The sequence below is a fragment of the Urocitellus parryii genome, chromosome 3 (genome assembly GCF_045843805.1).
Source record: "Urocitellus parryii isolate mUroPar1 chromosome 3, mUroPar1.hap1, whole genome shotgun sequence".
Taxonomy (NCBI): domain Eukaryota; kingdom Metazoa; phylum Chordata; class Mammalia; order Rodentia; family Sciuridae; genus Urocitellus; species Urocitellus parryii.
The window spans coordinates 188,738,739-188,757,858 of NC_135533.1; positions in this window are offsets into that span (position 1 = coordinate 188,738,739).

Consider the following 19,120-nt stretch of genomic DNA (forward strand, 5'->3'; position numbering starts at 1 on the left):
TAGGCCTGAGCCTAAGCAGCTCCATTTTAAAAACTTCATTTTAAAAGACCTGCAGTTTCACCAGGTGCATCCACAGATCCCTCCAGTTTGGCCTCAAACAAGTTACTTCCCCTCACCCTGATAAACAGAGTGAAGCCCCTGGCAGGCTGTCCTGGCCTGATAAGACGGAAAGTCAGAAGAACAGGGTGGACACCACCAGACCAGATGTTTCTGACCTCAGGGTAAATGATGTCACTGAGAAATCCTGTGGTAGCTGATAAGGATTGAAAAGGGGGTCAAAAGCCCAAAATTTAATATAAATGATAGAACAAATGAACAGGGATTCAGCCAGCCGAAACAAGGATGCACTCAAGCTGGAGAGCTCTGATGAGGACCTGACATCCCATCACTTGTTATAGTTCCTGGCCTCTGCATGATCCTCACCGTTGCTCTCAAACTCTACCACCTCATCTGGACCTTGGTGAGAGCCACAACTCCTCCATACAACCCCTCCTCAACCGGTCATCCACTCGGCACCAGGAAAAGCCTGCCTTGGTTTTGGACCTGATCATGGCAGTCTGAGTGAGTGTGCATCTGCTGGACTCAAAGCCTAAGATTTAAGACCTTTGAACTTAGCCTGCAGAGGAAATGTCTGTCATTAGCCTATCATGATTAAGTGGGTTTTGCAGTGCTTAGAATTAATCTAGAATTGTTTGCTGTGAATTAATTAATCTAGAATTGTTTAATGTGAATTGATTATGTCTATTGTAGTGCCTAGCATTAAGGGTTGTCATTTTCTTGATGAAGGACCTATAGAGTGAAACTGTATTGAGTCATTTGAGTGAATAAAGCATTGAAAGGGGCAGAAGCTCATGGACATTCTTTATTTCTCCCCTTGACTGCATACGTTGCAATTTTGCCCCCTTGCAACACTCACCCACACACTTCTCCAGTCTGGTCACATTCCTCTCCAGTCCAGGGACAGCAAACATTGTCTGTGAAAGACCAGTCTGTAAACTCAGAAGCTTTGCAGGACGTAGGATCTCCAATCCAACCTACCTACTCAATTCTGCCATTGTAGCAAAAAGAAGCCACAGATAATATGTAAATGGGCAGGTGCAGCTGTGTTCCAATGAAACTTTATTTATGGAAACTAGAATTTGAATTTTGTACAATTTTCACATGTCACAAAATATTGTTACCACTTAGATTTTTTTTTCAAAACCATTTAAAACCATTCTTGGTTTGTGATACCCATAAAAATAGGCTGTGGGCCAAAGGTGTTTGTCCAGTGGGCTATAGCTGGTGGTACCTGCTCCAGTCTCTTCTCTCTCCCCTTCACGCTCCTTTCACATCTCCCCTACTCTCAAACTCTCAGGACTTACCCTCTTCCTCCCCAGTCTTACCAAGACAATTTCCAACTCAAAGACATTTTCCTTCCTACTAGGAATTCTGATGCCAGTAGTTAGATAATCAATTATTTAGGTCTAATACCCCATCTTGATTGTAAAATATCCTTTTCTCACAGTTGTAGAACAAAATGAGCCTACGACTCACTAATAACTCATTTCATGCGTTTCTGGAGAATTCTTTCTCAAGTGTTTTCTGAGAGTCGAGCAGTGTGCTTAATAGCTCTGTAGAACTACTAAATTCACACAGGAACTCTGTGAGATTAATATTATTATGGTCTCTATTTTACAGACAAGAAAATTTGGGCTCAATAAAGTTGAGAAAATACCTCAAGGTCACATTGTTAGTAAGTGGTGGAGGCAAATTTGAAACTAGGAATATCTGTTCCCAAATCCAGGTTCTTAAACAATAACACTACATGGTTTCCAAAAAGTTTGTGTCCCCACTTTGTGTCCCCCCCACACGAAGACTGTACATCATGATGCTGGGGTGTCAGAGCAGTAAGAATCCTGGGGCAGAGACCACAAATTGGCCATCCCAACATCTACTCTCCATTTTACTATTAGAACCTCAATACCCAAGCCACATTTACCAACCTCCTTTGAGCAAGGAATGTAAGCCAGTCGCTAGAGGGTGTTTTATGAGGAGTCCTTTCAAGGGAGTGATTCAATTAGTGATATTCTTCCAGCCTGAGATATAGACATGATGTCTGCTGTCTTAGCAACTATCTTGAGCTCTTATGAAAAAAGTATTATACCATAAAAATGAACACAGTCGACTATCAGGTGCCTGAGTCTCTGAGCATGGAGCTGCCACACCAGCCCTCCATAGACTTCAGGACTGCTCTCTAGATGAGAAAGATAAAATTTATAGACTATTTAGAAGGCTACATTCCAGATCTCCATCACTCATGGCTAAAAGCAATTCCCATCTGTAACACTCATACCCATCCTACACTTAGAGAACTCATTCTACGTATCTCTCTTCACTGGCCTTCTTGTTAAAAAGTGAGACAGCCAGGCCAGGTGGCACTGCCCTGAGCCAAGCCCTGGTGCACACATGCTATGGACTCTTCATCCCTGTCTGATAGCCTGGCACAGCCAAGTCTGTGGCTCCTGGTTCCAGACCAGGACAGAGAAGTTATTACTCTAAACTGCTTTAACTCACAGTGATTCTGACACCAAACATTTGTTTGATTGATGTATCTCATACCAACTGACTCTTCAACTCTCCAGATATCAACAGGGTTTCTCACGATTCAATCCATTTCTAACACTAACTAACTGGACCAGGTGAAGACCTGCTCAGTCTTACACGTCTGCCCTACTTTAGATTGCAAGTTCCAGGACCCCCATGCTTCTGACCAACTGGCTTTAAGTTGGGGTTTTTATGACTCCCTTCCTCAGGTTCCATATTTGCTAGAAGGGCTCACAGAACTCAGGAAGTCACTTCACTTACAGTTATGTTTTTTATAAAGCTTACAACTCAAGAACAGGCAAATGGAAGAGATGCACAGGGTAAGCTATGGGTGAAATGGTATGGAGCCCAGGTTTCCTATGTGCTCACCCACCTCCCAGAAACTCAATGTGTCCTCTAACCTGAAAGCTCTCTTTTTATGGGTTATATCACATAGGCGTACATGATTAAATCATAGTTCACTACTGATTAGCTTGGTCTCCAGCCCCTCTCCTTTACCCAGATTTCAGGGGGTGGGGTTGAAAGTTCCAATCCTTGAACTACATAGTTACATCCTGAAGCCATTGAGGAGCTCAGCAAGAGAAAGCTAAAATTGGAACAAATGTTCCTATCATCTAGGAAAATCCAAAGGATTTGAAAGCTGTGTGCAGGAACCATGGACAAAGACCCAGTAAATATTTATCATAATTACCCAAAAATCTTACCTGGACACTAACTCCCAACTTCTTGTCATCCCTTGGCCTCCCCAAAGAATAAATCTGGGGTCATAGGAGCCCCACACAGTCAGCACCTGTCATTAGACCCTTGGTCATTTAGTTTCTTACAGTTCACAAAACACATTGATAAATATTTTCTTTCAAGTTTTACAACAACTTTAACCAAGAACAAGAATGATTTTGGTTTGTATTCCCATTTAGAGATCAGAAACCTGGAGCTTAGGGAAGCTAAGTCATTTGTCCAAAGCAGAGTTTAAATGCACATCATCCCTTTAACTCCAAGTTCCCCTCTCTCACTATATCAAATGCTCTCTCAAGCTTCTTTAATTCTATTGAGAAAAACCTGAGAGAGGGCTCAGTGCGGGCCACCTCTTTCATAAAAAATCCAACTGGCCACCAACTACCTGTCTTTATACAATAGCTGAATTAACCATCATCCTCAGAAGGCTGCTCTACCCACCTAATCAAGCGAATGGCTATGTGGTGTTTAAAAAAAAAGTCAGTTAAATCAACACTATCTGTGTCCACTGAACATTTACTCTCCACGAGAGGCAATGTTGACATGAACACACACGGGTGATTCTGCAAACATCCAACAGACGAATCACTTGCATGAGAACAACGGCAGTTGTTTCACTGTGAGGAGGGTAAGAAGTGAGACCAGGAAGAAGCTGGCACATAAAGAGGAGAAGGCGTGAGGAGAATGGGCACCTCCCAATTAGACAGGGCATCAGATGCTATGTAACTCCGATGGAACAAGTTCAGCAAGAAAAGCAGCAGTCCTTCAGCAGAAATGGGGAGCAACAAGAGCTAGTGCCATCTTGCACTGAGCTAGACCGAGTCTGTAAGTGTGGGAAACAGAAATTGGCCCTGGCTGATGTAAGCTCCAGGGAATTTGTTGAAAGACACTGAGTGACTTTTATAATTGTCAAGGATTCAGGAGGACCGGCTCTGAAAATGGACAGAAACAACAGACAGTAAGCAACCTTTACTGAAGATCCCACTACATAACCAGTCTAGCATAGTGTATCCATTAGTTGTTTCTATGACAATGTCATTTAACTAATGACCAGAAACATAAAATAAGTGTAATATACAATGATAAATGTTTGTTGCTCATGTCCCTTGGGTCACTCTGAGGCCGGCCAGTAGCTCCATAATCTTGCTGGGCCACTCTTAAGGTTCACATTGGCCAGCTATTGGCTTTCCCAGGGGGTCCTCATTTGGAGTAACCAAAATGTTTTAGCTTTGCTCCAGGACTCTCCTTCCCCAACAGTCTAGACCAGTCTGGTCCTCATGGTAATGCATAAAGGAATTGCAAGTTCCTCATAGTTTGTATCCTGTTTTAGAGATCAGGAACCCAGAGATTAGAGAGGCTAAGTCATTTGTCCAAAGCAGAGTTTGAAAGCACACTCATCCCTTTGACTCCAAGGTAATGATAATGAATAAATGAATTCTAAGTTCTCCCCTTGGGGTTGACAGCACCATCATTTCATTTCTACCACCTTTGCCTGTGTGGCTTTTCCATGCTTTCTTGGAGCCCAGCTCCAGATCATAGCTTCAGGCAAGTATATCAGAATAGCCAGGTCCAGATCATATGGTTCATTCTTTTAGGCATAAGGCACTGGAAAAGCAAATATTTTAACTTACTTTTTTTTCCATGTTCTTAGTAGAAGATTGGTTCTGCCTCTCACCAAGACCCATGAGATAAGGGAATACCCAAAATAGAAAAGGAGTTCAGAGGCTAAAGAGCCAAAAACCTGACAATTGTTCTAGATCACCCACTGTCTATTATAATAGATATATTAAGAATGCTCCCAATTCTTCACTCCTCCTATGTCCATGCCCTTTGTCATATAGCTTTACTACGACCTGCATCACTCTTTGACACTGGTCTCAATCAATTATGTGCTCATGTTGACTAGTGATTCCACCAAATTTAGAGCTTTGCAATGGACTTGTACTTCAGGGCTTGTTCTCTTACACCTCTGCATCACCATGAGAACTTGCCTAGGCCAGCTTGAAAGAGTAGAGAGACATGTGGACCACAGCCAAGGTAACTCCGTTGTCTCTGCCTAGATCAATCAGTGACAAACATGTGTACAAGCCTGGCCCAGATCAATGGAACCATCTAGCCAACCCCCAGCAGACTCAAGCACATGAGCAATCAGCAGTTATTGGTACAGTTGTTTGTAACACAGCATTATTGTGGCAATGGATACTTGATACAACCTATCAGCAGTTTTCATACCAATAAGTTCATTCATTCTTGGCCTAAAAGTTAGATATTAAAATTTTCATTGACACAGCGATTAGATAAACTACCTAAAGTCATGCTGGCCGGGTTTGATGGTGGTCTTCATACAACAGAAGCCATGCTCTGGATAATTCTACCCTGGAATATGTTTAGAAAGGAGTTCACTACCCTAACTTGGGCCTCTGGAACAGAGAACGTTTTGCCCGGACCAGAAGTGACCCTGAAGTGAGTCAGGAAGACTTGGATAATGACCAAGAAACTATTCTAAGGCTAATCCCATTATAGTGAACTCTGGGAAAAATGCAAAGTCATTCCCTGTCCTTGAAAGTTCTTGAGATAAAGGAACCACTTGAGATAAAGGAACAAAGTACCTAGAAATCCTTTCATTGTTTGTGGTTTCTCATTGTAACTGACTTAGCTGCCATAGGATTTGGTCTGTCCCCTGCTCTAAAAGGGCTAAGTGTTTAATGGATATAGAAAGCTTCATAGAACCTAAGCTAATATTATAGATGTCATGATATAACAATAACTACCCGAATACCCAGCACATAGTAGCTGCTCCCTGAACATTGGACCCCTCCCTTGACCTTTCTTACCCAATATTTAAGGAATCGTGTCAGCAAGCCTTTTTATTATTTCTGCAAATCATAGTTTTTAGGGCCTCAGAGATCCAAAGTTAAGTGTTATTCAACATCTATGCTGTAAGCCTACTATATGTTAAATGCCAAGAATAAAGAGACCTAGTGCTGACCTTGAGAAACTTAGAATCTAGTGGGAAATGTTTTCAGAACCAGATTTAATTACTAACTTTAGGTAACATCACCTAATGCCAAGTGAGGTATCTTAAGTACCACCTTTGGAGAACAACAATGAAAATGCCAAATTTATATTGTATTAACAGGTGATTTTTTTTTCATTTAATGTGTATAAAAAAAAGACAATGATTGACTTTTCAATTTTTTTACATTTTAATGCATTGTTGAAATGTATTGTTAATTTTCTATTTTAAATACATAAAATCTGAAATCTGTGTTAGCTTTGATACACACCTACAATTACCTAAGCACACAAAGCTATTAAAATACCATTTTATAGTTGAAAGTATAAACTTCACACTAAAATAAAAGCTATGTTTACTCATTTACTTACATTCTGCTAAAGACATCACAAATTATTATTTTAGTGCTTTGATGATAAATAGCTTTAAAAGTAAAGGATCTTTTTCTAGGCAATTCCTGTCTATAATGCCACATTTTAAGGAAATTTTGGCAGCAAGTTCAAGGAAAACATAATAAGACAAAATCTACAGAAAGAGTTGCTATAATAACAAAGTTGAATTGCCAAGACCTTAAATTGATTGCCTACATGCACCAACAGCATTTAATAGTAAGAACCACTTGTAAGATCCCTATTATCTTATTCCAGAGGTAATTCTGAAACCATCTGAAGGGCCACCCAACCTTATTCTTGCTTTCAAAGTTTTTTCTTTGAAGTAACTCTGTCTACCCAGGCAAAACCTCCCAACACAAACCCCTCTTAGACCATCCAGGTGTGAGCATCCAAGGCATGAATTCTGTGTCATTATGGCCAACTGCTTGCAGCAGGAAGCAGGGTCCTGAGGGAACGAGAAGTAAAAGATAAGTCTGGATGAAGAAAAGTACTGAGGAAAGATGGTGAGTACAAGGACAACCGAGCAGGTGGGGCAGGCCAATGTGTACATCCATCTGTCATTGGTGTGTGCCCTCACTCAGCAGGAGGGTCCTGAGTGTCCCTCTTCAGGAGTAGGGAGCAGCAGCGATGAGAAGAAGACCACGTCTAGTCCATAAATGTTCCATTGGTCCATTTTACCAAAATGGAGTAACAGCTTTGGCTGAATTCAAGATGAACATCACAAAAGTCAAAATTACCCTTGAAACTCCATCAAATCGCCCATAAAATATAGGAAGTTTTCTCTATTGAATCCCAATGGCTGGATTTGCGGTGACCATCTGAATTGCTACATACTGGAAGCCAACATGCTGATACCCCACATGGAGTCCATCACAGTCAGGCTGCCCTCCAGCCGTGGAACCCACGACTCTTATCTTCAAGTAAGTTCCAGATAAAGAAGCTGGCTTGTGTTAGGGGCCATTTTGTAAGAAATAATTCATACACAGAAACACTAAAAACATGCTCAATGTGCAAGCAGTGTATATTAGATGAGGCCTGTGAGGACTCAGGCCAAGTAGGAAAGAGCAGATTTACTTCTGTGACAGTATATCCCGTCCATGTTGCAACGTATGGAGCCGAACCTAGACAAAATAGCCCGTAGTACTTATATAACTTTTTTCTTCTATGGAGGGAAGAATGAAAATCACATATTTGAATTTGAATCAAATAAATTGAAATATGGTATAATTGAACTATGCTTTTTAATATTTCCTAGCTTTGCGCCATTCAACACAATGGCCACTCCAAAGTAGGATGCACTATAACTATAAAATACATAGCAGCTGTTAAAAATTTCATACACAAAAATGTAAAACGTCTCATTAAAACTTTATATATTGATGACATTTTAAAATATTAATATTTTAGCTATATTGGTTTATGTTAAACCTTGTACAATGAGTTTCACCTATTTCTTCTTACATAGTTTTTAACATGGCCTACTAGAAAATTGAAAATTAAATGTGTGGCTTGTATCACATTTCTAACTGAATAGCATTGGCCTTGACATGGGATCTAGATTTAGTTTGGAATTATCCTAGACTGAAATTTTGAATCACGAAGACATGCTAAACTTAATAAAAGTACTTGAAAACTCTCCCTTTCCTTCAACAATCCTACCAAATTAAAGAAAGCATTAATTCAAATAATTTTTACTAGTTGATAAGACAGAACCCCACACACACATACAATCTATATTGTCTTACAAATGGCTTCAGAACCATCATGTATCCCATAATCTGTTATGAACCTTCAAGCCTAGAACTTTCTGCATTCCATTGAACTGCAGCTAATTTTCAAAGTTTTAATTCCTTTTTCTTTTAGATGTCACCTATTTTATTCACCTGCGTAGGCATGTCTTATTTTCCAACCTTTTATTATAAAAAAAATTGAAACACATAACTAGCAGGCACACACTCAGAGGAGGAAAGACATAGACACAGGGCTTCCATAGTCTATACCACTTGAGGCGAAGGAAGTGGGGTCCAAACCAAAGCTCAGCCCCTTGTTGCCTTGTCCCACTGTTTACATGGGTACACAGAGCCTGGCATGCAGCAAGGAGAGGCTGGAAGACAGGCTGGGTAGAAGCCAGAGGCCAACTCCTCCACCTTAAAGAATGCGCCTTGCATCTCTATTATTCTATTCTCAATAGCAAAGAAAAGCCTCCTGGCTGACAATATGCACCAAATTTATCTTCTAAAAAATAATGAATTGAAAAAAAAAAACGTTAAATAGATGAAACAATAAGACAACCTTAACCATGTGTTACGAAACCACCTCTATAATCATTCTGCTCTTCACATTTTTCATTAAGATTTTTATAAGTGACATGATAATAGATTTTTTTGTGTCTGTCAACTCTCTATGGGAATTAAGATGGATTCACAAAAAGTTTTTAACTTCTTAAATTCAAATTAGAAAGGAATTTTGACAAGAAGGACACAACTCAAGGTCACGGTTAGGAAGAGCATAGGTTCTACTTTACAATATGCACATGTGGGGCTGGGGCTGTAGCTAAGTGGTAGAGCACTTGCCTTGCAGGTGTGAGACCCTGAGTTCGATCCTCAGCACCTCATAAATAAATAAATAAATAAATAAACAAATAAATAAAGCGATTGTGCCCATCTACAACTAAAATAAATAAATAAAATATGCACATGTGCAGTTGAGTTAGCTATACCAAAAGATGAAGGCATGTCAAGCCCCCTTGTCCTCCATGTGGCCTTTCCAGAAAGATGCCCTATCATGCCAGACTTTCTCATTATAGCAGATAACATTAGTGTCCCCCTCAAGTCCCCTCAGATCTGATGCAGTTTTACATTCCTGACTTCCTAACCTGGGAATTAATATCCCCCCACCCTTGACCTTTAACCCATAACTCATGAATCTGGGTGCCTCAGCTAGGGACAGCACTGGAACAGAAGGTCCCCTCCAAGCCCCTGTATGGCCAGCCCAGTGCTCCTCTCGATAGGGCTCTGATCTCCCAGCACTTGGCTCCCTCTCCTTCCCTATCCTGCTGCTTCTCTAACCTCTCACTTCTCCTTGGAGTCCTTGCAATTGTATCATCTGCGCACACAAACACCTGGCTGGGTCTGTTTCTGGAAAACCTAAACTAACATACTCCCAAACCAGATCCTCTCTTTTCTCTCATCACAGAAGGCCCTGGAGTTCCAAAAAGTATGTCCCACTGACCCCTCTATTCATCCTAAACTCCCACTCACTTCGCACTGAGATACTGACCATCCCTCAAATCAATCTGCACTCTCCCATCCCTTCGCTTTGCATTTTAGTGCAATGGCTACATGGAATTCTCGGAGCTCCTCTTTCCAGGTGGGCCCTCCTGGGCTCACTCTTCCACTGCCATTCACTCCCCTGTTCTCTCAGAGCCCTGGGCACACCTGGCTGCCAGGCAGAATGGCTTTGAGACCACATGACTCAGACTTCCAACTGGATGATCTCAGACAAATCACTGTAACCTCTCTGCCACTGTTGCCACATCTGTAAAATGGACATGAAAGTCTAACATATTTTTGAGGATTCTTGAGCACATGAAATGTGATAATCTATATGCAAAACGCTGACAGGTAGATGGTTCATAATAAGTATGAGCTGGTGTTTTTATCTAGTGAATGTTTTTTTATGGGTCTGTTTTCCTCATTAGCTCCACAAGGGCAAAAGTCATATTATATTCATTTTGATAAATATGTGTTAAATAAATAATTTCTCTCCATTAAGCAGCACTTCTCTTGGGAAGAGTAACACTTTCAATTGTTAGTGCTGAATACCTTAAGATTCCATAATTTGTATATCACCTTTATGATTTCTTATCTCCTCATAGCTCGTACTATTATTTACAACTATGTTCCTTTAAAATGAGTTTATGGAAATTTTTATTTTTTATTTATTTATTTTTTTTTACTTTGCATGCTGGGGATTAAACCCAGGGCCTTAGTACCTGCTAGGTAAGTGCTCTACCTCTAAGCTTTATCCTCAGCTTACTGCATCACTTTTGTTCGTTTGTTTGTTTGTTTGGGGAGGTTTTTTATTTTATATTTTTAATTAATTTTTTTAAATGACAGAAGAATGCTTTACAATTCTTATTACACATATACAGCACAATTTTTCATATCTCTGGTTTTATATAAAGTATGTTGACATTCGTGTCTTCATCCATGTCCTTTGGATAATGATGTCTATCACATTCCACCATCCTTGCTAACACCCTGAACCCTCCTTTTCCCTCCCAGCCCTCTGCCCTATCTAGAGTTCATCTATTCCTCTCATGCTCCCCCTCCCTACCCCACTATGAATCAGCCTCCTTATATCAGAGAAAACACTTTTTAAATCTGACTTTATGTAAAGAAATCAAGTAAGTCCAATCACAGGTTTAACATGTTACTTCTTTTTCCCAATATTCATTAAAATAAATGCATAACCGCTAAGATAATATCATCTGCACATCTTCCCAAATGATCTCATGCACCCCCATTGGAACCTACATCTCACTTTGGAAAAGCACTTCAGGAAGTCGGGAACTAGTCAACAGATGTCCAAGAATGTGACTGGAGTTTAGATAAATATCAAAGCAGCAATAATATCATCCACAAGGCCTCAGAATGGAGAGGCCTCTGTCCTGAACTTTCGTGAACTCCTTTGTAATCTGCATCACTCAACTGCCATTAGCCAAGGCTATGAGTACGTATGTTACATACCTACTCATCCACCAAACCAGAGCTCTGCTCCTGAGAAGCAGGACCTACATCATTAAAAGTAAATCAAAGCCCAGGTAGATGGGTCTCAGGATGGGCCTGGTAGGGCCAAAGCTCATACCTTCTCCTGACTAGTCTGAACATGTTTCCTCTAGGAGATGAGCTTGAAACTGAAGCAAAAAGGAGTGTCACAGGTGGAGAAAGGACAGCAGCTATTTCAGTAGTGTAGGAAGGAGACTGAGCAGAGAGCGCTCAGGCCCCACTCCACTCTTCATTTCAGGAACATCCGTCGCAGGCACACTGTTACTCTAGGACGACCACACGTCCTGCTTTTGCTATCTATCCCAAGTGATCCAGCTAGTGTCCCAGGGAAGATGCCAGGAAGCTTTCCTCTGACGTTGTCTTATCACCACCTCTCCACTGTTTGAATTGTGAAGTGCACAGTTTGATTACCAGAAGGTAAGATTTGTTAATCTTTACAAAAGAAATTTTAAAATCTTGATAATCAATTGTATTTTGAGCTGGAGGTAAGATGATGATAAACAAGAGAATATTTGCACCAGAAAAGGTAAAATTATCTCACAAAAAAGCAGGAGGGCTGACTGACTTATGTCCTAAACACACGAAGCAGGAAGCAGGTGCCCAGGAGTTGAGTGGGGAGAGAGGTGAGGAAGCGGGTTTACACACCTGCTTCTCACACTGCTTTCCTGGTACCAGCAGAATTGGCATTACCTTGGAGTCTGGCAGAGCTCAGAGTCTCAGGCAAGGCCCCAGATCTACTGAATCAGAATTTCATTGTTAGGCACGCTAAAGCTAGATATATAGTCTTACTAGCCTCTCTTGTCATTTTAGTAGTTAGAAATACATGCTCATTGAGCTCTTGGCTTCCTCTTCTTGCAGGCAAGCCAACTACCAGCTTGAAAGGAATGATCTAGTTCCCTCTGCACTCTCCTTCACTCTCATTGGCCTTTTCTCATTCCTGCCATTACCAACCCTGCCAACATTTTACTTATTTCCATAACCTTTCTTGCCTCATGGTCTTTGCACATGCTGTGTTTTCGGCCTAGCCCACTCTTCAACTGGCCAACACCAACCTCTCCATCAGTTTCAACTTAAATGTCACGGTAATAGAGATCTCCCATCATGCTCTCTCATGGCCCACAGTTCTTTTCCTTCACAGCAGTCATTACAATTTTTAATTACTAATTAGCTCTGTTCCCTACCAGATGTTCAAGGCGGAGCCACGTGCATCTCCCACTGCTGTAACTAGCTCATGCACAAAGTTCAGATCAGAATAGGTGCTCAACAAATATTGTTTGGATGGATAAATAATTGAAACCAGAGTCTATACTGCAAGACTTTCAGATGCTAATGAGCATCTTCAATTACCAAAGGAATAGTAATTTGCCTCTCAACAGAAAAAACCTACCACTGTTCAGAAACAGGGTTCTATAGAAAGCAACCTGGAAAACAGTGGGGCAGGTAACGGTGAGGGAGGAGAGTATTCCTAGAAGTCAGTATGTCACAGAAATCAAAGGAAGATTAAAAAATATAAGTACTCACTGTTAAGAGATCCTTAGAAGAAAAGCACCATGAAAGATCACACTGTGTACCCATCATAATTGTATAACTCTTGAAATTTGCCATTAAGAGTCATGCATTAGTGACAACAACCAGAGGAACATTATGGACTTCAGTGGAGGAAGAGAAAGGGACATGAATCCCCCACCACCCCTTCAGAACAGAGTGTTTAGAAAGTCAGCAACACAATTGTTTGAAAATTAATCTGCGGAGTTATCTTTCCTTGTGATCACTGTCCAGTATAAATACAGTAGAATTAGCTATCCTATCAGTCACTAAAAAGGAAGGAATAAATCATCTTTGGGGAAACCACACAGTGAATGTTTTGGGGCTATTGTTGGGTAACAAACCATGTAGTGACTTAAAACAGCAACAATCACTTACTTGCTGTACAAATCTGCAATTTGTGCAGGGCTCTGAGGAAGGCTCATCCATGCTTTGTGTGCTTTCAGCTGGAGCAGCCTGACTGTGGCCCAGAGCATCCTTACAAGAGAGCTCACTGAGAGGATACGCAAGCTGGAGTTGTGCTGTGAACTCTGGCGGGGCTGGGGGCCTCAGTTCCTGTTCACATGAGCCTCCCCAAAGGGATGTTTGGCCTCTGCCACAGCATGGTGGCTGGACTCCAAGGGAGCGTCCCAAGAGAACACAAAGCTGCCTGACTTAAACTAACTTAGCCTCAGAAATCACAAATCCGACACTTCTATTATCACCCATTCATGAAATTTACAAGTCTACCCAGAGTCAAGGGGAAAGGAATTAGACTTCACGTCTTGATAGGAGAATGGCAAAATTCTAGGAAAGTGTGCAGGATGGTTGAGATTATTGGAGCCATCTTTGGGAAACACTAACTTATATTAAGATAAATGTTAGGAAGTGTCATGGTAAAGTAGGAAATTTATTCCCTAAAATGTAGAGATTTGACCCAAGAAAATACACATAGGTCCACAGGGAACACTGAGACCACACCTCGCCCCAGGAAGCTGTGGGATCAATGAAGGTTAAAGAGTAATTGTGTCAGGAAACATAAAATAGGTTAAAGTGCTGGCAAGAATCCACCAAAACAAACAGAACCAGTTCTTGCACCCACAGAAAATCCACAAGACTGACTAGCACTGCCAATATGAAGGCACAGCCTTTCAAATAAGTCCCTGATTTTCTGGGACAGCCCCACATTCAGATATTTTGTCACCCACCATAACATTCTGAAGTGAGCCTTGAAAGATAAGTAAGATTTAAATATTCTGCCAAGCAAGACAACCCAACAAGAGACAATGCAGGATGGAGAAAGAAGCAACAACAATAAAGAAAAGGCATCTCCTTTTCTCTTTTCTTTTGTTCAAATTGTCAGAAGATACATACTTTGCGAACACATCCAGAATAAAGGAGGCCCTGAAGAAACATTTATAAACATGAAAAAAATTCTCTCTCCTCTACCTTACTACAGGCCTTAAAATTCCCAGCATGAGACAGTTGTTCCTTTTTTCTAAGATCTGGAAGAGCTTCACTCAGATCCCTCTCTGAGAAACGACTCGCTGCCTAATGCAAGAAGAATGGATAGCTGACAGCCTCCAAATGCTGATGTCTTCAGTGTCTGCTTCAACTTTCAAACCAAGATTGTGCTCTCCTTGGAGAAACCCCCCAGCCGGGGACTGAGCAAGACAGGACCGAGCCATTTTTCCCAGCACAGGACTCTCAGGATGGGCAGTCCTTGCTCAGGAGTTGCCCATGTGGCTGACTGAGCCTATTAGCTCTGTATCACAGTCTTAGGGAGCTCACTGCCCAATCCTGATTCAAACTCTTTTGCTTTCATGGATATGAATCCCCTATAAATTCTTTGCCCTACTAACTTTATCTTATTATCTACTGCTCTGAAAGACCAATGCAATGGGAAGAATCCTCAAGTGTCCTCCAGGAAAAGGCCCATGTCCCAGTATAGAAGCAAATAATGCATCACTCCTAGCCTCTAGCACCTTAGGAAAAGCACTATAGGAATGAGACCATACATAGATACATTTTGATGAAAATTAGGTTCAGGAAGCTTGGACTATTTTCATGGTGCAATGCTGTATTCGTTACCAGGAAGGGAGAGGATGACAAAGTTTTTTAAAACACTGTCATTGTTGACCTTTAGGACAAACTTGTTGGGGGCGGAGCTGTCCTGAACAACCCTATTCCTGCTTTAAAAAAAAAAAAAAAAGTCACTTTAGAACAAGACCTCTTTTGTCCCCAACTGTCTCCTAAAGTAGATGAAGTTTATAAACCTTAACTATGAAGCTGAATAGTGCTTCTTGAGCCAATACAACTATTCGTGCTTAGGTAATAATTGTACATTTTAGTTTTTAATTACATACTTTAAGGTAATCCGTGGATTATGTGGTCCTAGGCTGTCTAAGTCCTAAATGTGCAATCATCCTTGACAAGAGTGAGGACTATATTGACCTGGTCCCAAAGATAACAAGGACCTGACAGCAACCTAGGTACATGGACACACACACCCACTGAGAACCATTGAGGAGAGGCCTCCCCCTCCTTATCAAGGTGAGCACCCAAGCTGTAAGAGAACTCTTCCCTCTTGAGTCTCAGTGCACCTCAGGACCCTCAGAGTCCACCCACAGGTAGACTGATGACCTCAGCTCAGGCACCTGTTGACTTAACACCACGGGTTCACTAGCACTCACTCAGCTGTGGCAGAACAGTGGAGCAGTTAGTGCCCTAGATGGTAATCCTCAACTGATAGGGAACAGAACTTGGCGAGTGAATTCTCTGGCTTCTATGTCCTCTGCAGGGACAATTTTGACACAAGTCCTCCATAGCCTCTCAAAGGGTCCCTGATGGTATTGAACTTCAGCTGTTCACAGTGGTAACCCATCATTATTATTTTTTTATTTGTTCTTTTTAGATATACATGGCAGTAGAGTGTATTTTGACATTTTATACATGGAGTATAACTTATTCTAATTAGGATCCCATTCTTGTGGTTGTACATGATGTGGAGTTTCTCTGGTGGTGTATTCACATATGAACATAGGAAAGTTATGTCCTTTCTTATTCCCATCTCCACTCGCTTCTCTTTATTCCCCTTTGTCTAAGCTACTGAACTTCTATTCTTCACTCCCCTCCCCACTTATTGTGTGTCAGTATTTACCTATCAGAGAGAATATTCAGCCTTTGGTTTGGGGAGGTTGATTTGTTTCACTTGGCACGATTGTCTCCAGATCCATCCATTTACCTGCAAAAGTCATAGTCATTCATTTTATTGCTGAGTAATATTCCATTGTGTATATACACCACATTTTCCTTACCCATTCACCTATTCAAGGGCACCTAGGTTGGTTCCATAGCTTAGCTATTGTGAATTGAGCTGCTATAAACATTGATATGACTGCACTATTGTAGTACACTGCTTTTAAATCCTTTGGTTATACACCTAGGAGTGGGATCCATTCATTATTTTCTGGTTTTGCTGTTCCATGTCACACTTTCCCTGCTTAGGATTCCTGGAATCACCTCCTGAATCAACTACTTACAACCAAGTCCTTATCTCGGCGTCTGTTCCAGGGGAAGGTAACTTAAGACAAATCCCAGTTCAAACCCAAAAGAATTTGGCTGATTCCCCTATAATCATCATTGCCTGTAGCTAGAGTTTTCTACATGACATCTCTGCATAGGCAGGCTGTCTATCACCTATTATTGAGTGCCCTTGAGTCTGGACCTCTGCGCCAAATTCTCTAGACAGAGTTGGATTGCATGGTATAAAACATGGCTTCTAATAGCTGCTTCTCCAGCAGGAGGCCATGAGTGGGGCCATCAGAATTCTTTAGAAGGACTTTGAGAAGAACAGGCACTCAGACCAACTGATTCAGTACAGAACCAGGATATCCATATCTAGATATATCCTACTAGTACATATAACACCCTTCCTATGATGTTTGTTCCAGGCATCCAGGAACAAGTGGTTCAAACAACTCCAGAGATTCCTAAACCACTCAGCTTTGTTTCTTCTTCCTTATAAGGTTTTTTGTTTTTGTTTTTGTTTGTTTGTTTGTTTGTTTTTGCAGTAGAGTGTTCTTTGGTAGACTCTGTTAAGAAAGGATTGAACATATATTGACTTCATTAGGCAAAATGTCTGTGTGAAAGAAAATAGGGTGGAAGCCAAAGAAGACATGAGAACCAGCAGACTGTGATGTGAGTGTGACTCTGAGTGAAGGTGGAGGGAAGCATCCTGGATCACTGTGCAGTCAGAGGAAGGTTTGAGGAAGCTTGGAGAAGTCCTTGAACCAAAGTTAGCTAACAAAGAAGTTCTCTGGCTCCCAAGAATGGATCTGTGTTAGGATCCACACCACACCATAAGAGGGATGGTCTTGACACAGCACAGGGCCAGGTTTCAGGAGCAGCAGCTGGGCTCAACCAATGATGCTCCCTCTACAAGATTTCTGGGAGATCATTTCTCATAGTTGTTTGTAGACTATATAATTGTCGCTTTATTTGAGACCCTCTCTGTTAGAGGACCATGCATCTTATATCTTTGGCATAGCCAAATGATCTATTTTTTTTGAGGGGGGGGATTACTGGGGATTAAACTCAAGGACACTCAACCACTGAGCCACATCCCCAGCCCTATTTTGTATTTTATTTAGTGCAGGGTTTCACTGAGTTGCTTAGCCCCTCACTTTTGCTGAAGCTGGCTTTGAACTTGTGATACTCCTGCCTCAGCCTCCGGAGCTACTGGGATTACAGGCATGTGCCACCACGCCCAGCCAAATGATCTATTTTTGCCAATACAATGTGAGAAGAAGTTGAAGCTATCACTCCCAGACAGAAGCTTTGGAGCCAGCTTGTGGTTAGTCATGTTCTCTTTATCCTCTTCCTCAAATAACTAGGAGTGTCCCAGATAGAAATTATTTCGTCAGTCTGAGTCCAGAGACAAGGATGATGTGCCATAGTGTCATGTCAACCCACCATGGCTATGTAGTACCAACAAGAAAGAAATCTCTGTCATCATGTGCCATTAAAATGTTGGGTCCTTGGTCATCTCAGTGTAACCAGGCCATACTGACCAAAACACACCTCTGCCTCCTCTCCTGGTAGTCTTCTCCTTGCGTTTTCAAAAAGCTAGATTATTGTCACATGGCATTTGAGAAAGAAATTGTTTTCTCCTCCTGCACTCTCTACATCCCCACTGCTTCAAGAAGTAAGTTTGAGATTTTTTTTTTATTGTTTGCTAGTTTTCTCATCAGCTAGCACTATTAAGAAAAATACTTGTGGTTTTATATCCCAAATAGAATATGTTTCAAAGGAAAAAAAAAAGCAGGCATCTTGATTTTACAGTTTAGAACTTCTGTGACAGAGTAAACACGTTTCAAGCCTGCCGTGATAGATTCTTCTTTGGAAATCTTTTCTTAAAATATATATCCTGCATGGCTCTATGTTTTCATCAATCATTTTCCATTATGTACCGTAATTCTTTTTTCTTTCTCCTCTTTTGTAAATCCTTTACTGTGGATTCAGGGGAATAAAACTACATTTAAGAATTTAATGTTCTGGATGAATTTATACAACTTTAGATGAACAGGAAAATAATCCTGACAAGTGACAAAAGATTCATAAATACAAATCTATATTGGCATCCGTTTTCTCTATTACAAAATAAGAAGAAGAAAAAAAGGAAGCATCCACCAGATGCCGGTTCAGGGCACCTCAATTGGTCACCCACTGTCCTGTTGAAGGATGCCAGCAGCCTGGTGCTTAGGACTATCTTGAGTTGATAGATGACTTTCTTTGCTTGCCAGAGATACAAGGGGCTTGGGAACAGTGCAGGGCATTCTTTTTGATTTAATCATAGATAAAAATGGACTTTGCAAACTTTGGGCAAGAAAGAGCACAAAGAAACTTGTGGTAAAAATGTTTGTGAGGATACTGGTCTTTGGGTAAAAATAGAAACGAGGCAAAATGCTGACTAATTAACACACCTAATTATAGGTATTTCTTGAAGACAAATGTTCACGTCAGCCATTCTCTCATTATAATGGTCATCGCTGGTTTCAGGCTGGAAAAAAAAAAAA